Source organism: Gossypium arboreum, chromosome 3 (genome assembly GCF_025698485.1).
Source record: "Gossypium arboreum isolate Shixiya-1 chromosome 3, ASM2569848v2, whole genome shotgun sequence".
NCBI classification, from domain to species: domain Eukaryota; kingdom Viridiplantae; phylum Streptophyta; class Magnoliopsida; order Malvales; family Malvaceae; genus Gossypium; species Gossypium arboreum.
Genome location: NC_069072.1, coordinates 105,106,796 through 105,112,999, shown reverse-complemented (window position 1 = coordinate 105,112,999; position 6,204 = coordinate 105,106,796). Strand labels below are relative to the sequence as shown.

Sequence of the window (6,204 nt, the reverse complement as noted above, 5' to 3'; positions counted from 1 at the left end):
ATTAAGGGTTTTAAAAGGTAAATATACCTTGTTTATTATAATGGATTATTTAAATTACAAAAGTTATAATGGTAAATTAATAAATTAATTAAAATAAACAAAAGATGACAAATGGGTTATCATATTCATTTCAACACCCCCCACCGAATGTTAGGTGAAAAACACCATTTTTGAACTTTCTAAGCTTCGGTCAAGGCTATTACACTTGCATGATCTAGAAATGGACTAGTATGTTGATAAACGGGAGAAGGAAATAGTCGTTGCGTTTCATTAGCTATCATATTTTGGTAAGTTCGTATTACGTTTATTACAATATTTATGTTCAACTTATTACATGTTTGATAATATGAAATTTAATGTTGTGACGATTAATGATTCGGAAGGATAAAGTTGAGTGTGAAATGTCTCGGAAAAGCAGAATAAGCCCGTGTGAACTTAGTGAATAGCTAGGATACGAATGACATGTCATTAGGACGAGTAGACTTTGTGCCAATGTATTTAGCAGGCTTCGAGCCAGTGTATATTTAACAAGCTTTGTGTCGATGTTTTATTAGCAGGCACTTTGTACCGGTGTTTTATTTAGCAGGTACTATGTATCGGTAATTGATACCATACCAATTGCTTGAGGTCTTTCATGTGTTGCGGATTCTCTGAAGCTTGTTTGAGCAGTATCATGTATCGATTAATGTCCTTATGTTTACTCGTATGAGAAAATTAAGAATAAGTAGGGGCTTAAGGGGTCACTTTAACGCAACCTCCTCATTGGCTTGAAACATTCACCCATCTCTCTATTCACGCACACTGAATAATTAACTTAAGTTACACACCACATGATTAATGTCACAAGAGAATCTGCAAAACCCATTTTTAGCATAACTTTTTCCAGAAAAGACCATTCAGTCCTATTATACACTTTACTCATGTCGAGTTTTAAAAGCAAGACTTCCATATTGAGCCATTCTTCTTTGTTTTAGAGAGTGCATTAATTCATACACCAGCATAATATTGTCCATAATGAATCTTTCTGAAACAAAAACACTTTGGGCTTTGTTAATACATAAGTTTAGTACCTTTTGGAGTTGATTAGCCACTGCCTTTGATATGATCTTATAAAGTACTGTACATAGGCTAATTGGTCGAGAGTTCTTAAGGTTGGTTAGATTTGGTACTTTAAGTATAAGAACAATGTTAGTCATGTAACACCTCAAACCCAGCTTAGAAGTTTAAACTGAATCTGGATGAGTTACACCAACGTAGTAAAAACGTACTTCTTTTCAGAGTTTTAACTTTGAGAACCAGAAATTCATTTTAGTCAAATTAGGTGATTTTGTAGTTTCATTTTAGACTTGACAAATACTGACAAGATTATAAAAAAAGAAATAAGACAAGTCCAAAATAGATTACAAATCCAAAAGATTAAATTGTAGTTAACTAAGTGCAAAACAACCCGAGCTCCTGCACATCGTCAGATCCTAATTTAGATGTCTTCCTGACAAATAAAAGTAAGACAAATGGTGAGTTATCAAGCACCGCGTATAACCAAACTTAAATACAAGTAACAAAACATGATATTTAAATCATAATAATGCAAGCATTTGATAATAGTTGTATAACCAGTATGAAACAGATCTAGAGTATCACAGAGGTTCCAAAAAAGGTAGTACAACAGAAAAGGCAAATAGAATAGAGCAGAACAATGCAATTCAAACAGAACAGAACAGAATGGTACAGAGCAAAACAAAAGCATGTATGTTTATGCAAATGTAGTATTTTTCAACATATCAGAATGCAGATTTATCAGAACAGTCTTCCCAAACTCAACTACACACTAGAATAGAGTTCTCTCCCGAACTCATCCATCAAAACACACCAGTAAAGTCATCCGGGGTTGCCCAACAATGATAACCCACCACCTCAAGTTGCTCAGCAACAATAGCTTATCAATAGGCAGTTAAACTGCTAATCAAATATATGTGGTCAAGCCACTATAGTGCAGTCAAACTGCCAGAACAGAAGTGTGGATAAACCATCAGATAATGCAGATCATTAAACTGCTAGAAACTTCCTCCTTTTACTTCAACCCAAGTCCCATTCAATGTGTCGTGGCTTGCTTATGCAGAATCAGAGTAATGAGCATGTAAGTCAATATTATCTCTCAACAATAGAATTAGTAAATATGGGAGTCCATGTTTTGTAAAACAGACTTATCAAACATCAACGGGCCATATTAGATTTACCATGAAGTCACATACACGATTATAAATCAGAATCAATAACAATCAGTCTAACATGTTTAGATATAGCATACTCTTCATCAACAGAGCAACGTAGAGGCATACCAACAAACTTAATAGAATACAGATCATACCTGATAATTCGCAAACATAGAAAATAGCACATTACATTCTGATGGATCCTACTTACTCATGTTCAAACATAACAGATATTCGTACAGATCACAAGTTGTTTACCATCAGTATAACATGTTCAAATATCACATATATCATCCGTATATCAGTTTTAAAGCATTAGATAGTCCTCTTACGATCAAATTCAAATCATGAATACATGGTGGAGGTCAGTGCTCGTGTTGGGCAACACTTACAACCTCAAAAATAAGATTCAGATCCTATTCATATGCCATACGGCCTGGACACACGCCCATGTCCTTGCCTGTGTGGCTCACACGTCTTGAGCACACGTCCATGCCCCTTCCCGTATGGTTCTAAATTATAAACAATGAGTTACACGGCCTAGACACACGCTCATGTCCTTGTCCGTGTGGCTCACATGGTCTGGGCACAAGCCTATGTCCCTAACCATATGGTTCTAAAGCATAAACAGTAAGTTACAAGGCCTGGACACACGCCTTTGTCCTTGCCCGTGTGAGCCACACAACCTGGGCACACGTCCATGTCTTTGCCCACATCACCCTTCAAAATTTTCCCTACATTGTCCTCCATTAGCAATACACTTGGCGTGATACCTACTCTCTTTGGTTTTGCCTTTAATGATAAATCCCACCCACATTCCACCTCTTTGAGTCCTAAATTAATTCTCCTACGACAAAACCTATCTCCATGCCCCAAAATAATCGCAAAGAAAACAAAATAAGGATAGTTTTTCATATTGAAATTTCACATAAACAAAGTTTGACTGGGAAATCATGATTTTTTCCTCCTCTTCAACGACTTTCTAATATCTAGCTAAACCCTAATACACATAAAATTTTTAAAACCTTGATTTAACTATTTTGTATCATGTTCCAGAAATTTACCAACAAAGTCACTCAATTGTTGTGCCACGTAATCAGAGAAATATATTGGTGAAAGATCGTGAACTTGTACCCAAAAATTAGCATAAACCAAAGGCACTAAATTCATATATTCTCATTCTTTTAAGTTTATGAAGTAGAAGAAGATAATTATTAAAAGTCCATGATGTTCCACTCATCACTCGTTCCACATCTACCTTATAAAAGAATCAAAAGAGTTAGCGTTTTTCACCTAGGTCAAAGATCTGGATTCCCCCCAACGAGTGCCACAAGTTAGCCATCGTGTTCTTCATCACAGGAAAGTGGACCACACTTGGTATAAGACAACATCCAACTAAACAAAACTTGTATACTGATCTCTAAATCTTGGCCTCAGTCGTAAATTGCAAACCTTCGTCCTCCTCTTCATCAAGACTTAAATCAACAAGTTCCTTCTTCATCGATAACGCCTTCAACACGCTTAAAATATTTGTACCTATTTTTTGTGAATTTTGGAACCAATATATTCTACTTTTTATAACAAATTTTCAAAATTTCTCTTTAAAGGAGAATTTTCTTTGTCAGCGGAAAAACCCCCCTAAGACTTGCTACTTGAGAGCAGAGGATAACGTGCTACTTGAGAGCATGCCTTTTATATGTGATAATATTTCTAAATCTAATTTGATTATTAGCAAAATTATGTAACCTTATCTAATTTTTGATATCTTTTATTTTTATTATCTTTAAACTACAACTTTTAATTATTTTCTAAAAGGAATCTAGAGTTACAATAAGCAAAAGTTTGATAAGAGAAACTCAAAAAAGAACTTTTATTTATTTATTGATGGTTGTTATAGCATTTAAAATTTAAAATATGTATTATATTGTATTGTATCATAGATATGGTTATAAATTTAAAGGAGTTAATAATTAATACATTGATAATGTATTTTTATTTTACAAATAATTTTTAAAATTGTTATTTTTAATATTTTATTATAATTTTATAAGATACTGGACAACTCTTTTTTAGATATTTTCTTAAAAATCAATATAAGAAAAATAAAATAAAAAGAAAGCGTGAAGATGAAGCAACGTGATAAGGATAAAAATGTGGCAGGGAGGGAAAGACATCATCAAAAAATTAATCAATTATAAAAGCTAATTAGCTTGGAAATTGGAATATGCCAAATCAGTAACATGGTATATTCTTTTAACACAAAAATTAAAAAAGGGGCATTCTCGTAAATACATTGGAGCACACTGGTTCATTCATTATTTTCATCAAACACCGAAACTACTGCCTACAAGTCTGGTGGTATCATCTGCCTAACACATTTTTGTCAAATGCCAACTGTCCAACTGTCTTCCCCCTCTACTTTTCCTATATTCCTAATATAAATCTCATGAAAAAACAACTGAGGATTTCCCCAAAATTATTTTTCAATTAGAAGTGTCTAAATTTGATAATTTATATTTATTTTTTATTTAAGTTTAGAAATTATAAGTTAATTTGGTAATTAATTTTAAGTATTTAATTAATATTCTTAAAATATAATGACATAACGCATAATAACATGTGAGAACTTGACACATGATAAAAATAAAAAAATATAAAAATTTTATAAATTTAAAATTTATTATTTTGAAAAATTTGTCGCATGTCACCATATTATTGATTGTTAATATTACATCAATTTATTTTAACAATATTAATCAAATACAAAAGAAAATATTTAAATTAATTTATAGTTTTACTAATTAACTCCAAATAAAAATTTAAATACTAAATATAAATTGTTAAATTGAAGTAGATAGTTTTCTATTCCAAGCCTATCCCCCTTTTGTTTAAGAATCTTCTTCTCTAGTGGGCATCTTAGCTGCAGATTTGAGTCGTAAGCTTTTTATTTTTCAGAATGAGACAAGCTAAAAAGCTAGTTTAGAATCAAATTATCTTCTTAATTTCGTATTCAACTTAACTGAATTTATTTTATGTTACAGTTAATTTGTGTAATTACTTATTAGTTTTAATGCAATACTTGATTTCTGTCTCAAACTGTTAATATTGTAATTAAACAAAAACCTTAGATTTACCTTCTTCTTTCTTTTTTTACATTTTACAATTTAAGGAGAAAATCACAACCACAACAATTAAAAAAAAAATTAAATCCCAGTCATTAGAATGTGAACAAAAAACTTATCACTGATTGCTTACGTTGTTAGTTAGATTTGTCTGCTTTTTATAATATTATCCAATTTAGTTATTTAACTATTTTAAAAATCGATTAAAATCTTTAGTCAATCATAAATTACCATGAATCATAATTTATAATGATATTATCATCATGTAAAAAATATATATAAATTATAAAAACAATTTGTTTATTTATAATTTGAAATCGAATTGAAAGAGTTTGTTGGTACTGAAATAATAAATATATTAAAACATTATAATCCGATTCTTGTTTCATCTTTATCTATTGTTTTGGCCTTTTCATTGGTTGTGTGGCTTTGCCAATTAATTACATTAGCCCAGTCACGATTTACATGAAACCTTTTGTTTTTATCATGTATAATAAAATATCCATATACTAACGGCTCGTTTTATTCCTGTTGTTTGTTTCCGTGCAGTGGGCAGACACGCTTATGGTTTTGTATACAAAGGGAAAGAAAGAAAAGTTATGTGCTGGATTTGGTTTAGGAAAACTAATTTTATTTTAATAAAAAAATCGTGAGAAAAATTGTTTACCGGAGACATGTAAAATATATAGATAAATTTCGCTGATTGAGTGCTTAAAATTGAAATATTAATCAATCAAGGTTTTTTGTTAATATTAAATAAATTTGATCTTGATTTCTTATTGATGTGATAAATAAAACAAATTATTGGTATTGACATATCATATGTCTATGATGTTGATGTGTCAGTAAGTATTTAAAAAGATAAGAAA

At 31.1% G+C, this 6,204-nt stretch overlaps 1 long non-coding RNA gene across 1 annotated transcript; it reads right to left on the bottom strand.

Moving 5' to 3' along the window:
* Nucleotides 1–1,302: 1,302 nt before the first annotated feature.
* Nucleotides 1,303–3,874, bottom strand: LOC128290129 (uncharacterized). Its single transcript, XR_008279772.1, has 2 exons — nt 3,507–3,874; nt 1,303–1,489 (listed from the first exon to the last, which is right to left on the bottom strand). It is a non-coding gene; the product is annotated as an uncharacterized LOC128290129 (long non-coding RNA).
* Nucleotides 3,875–6,204: the final 2,330 nt, after the last annotated feature.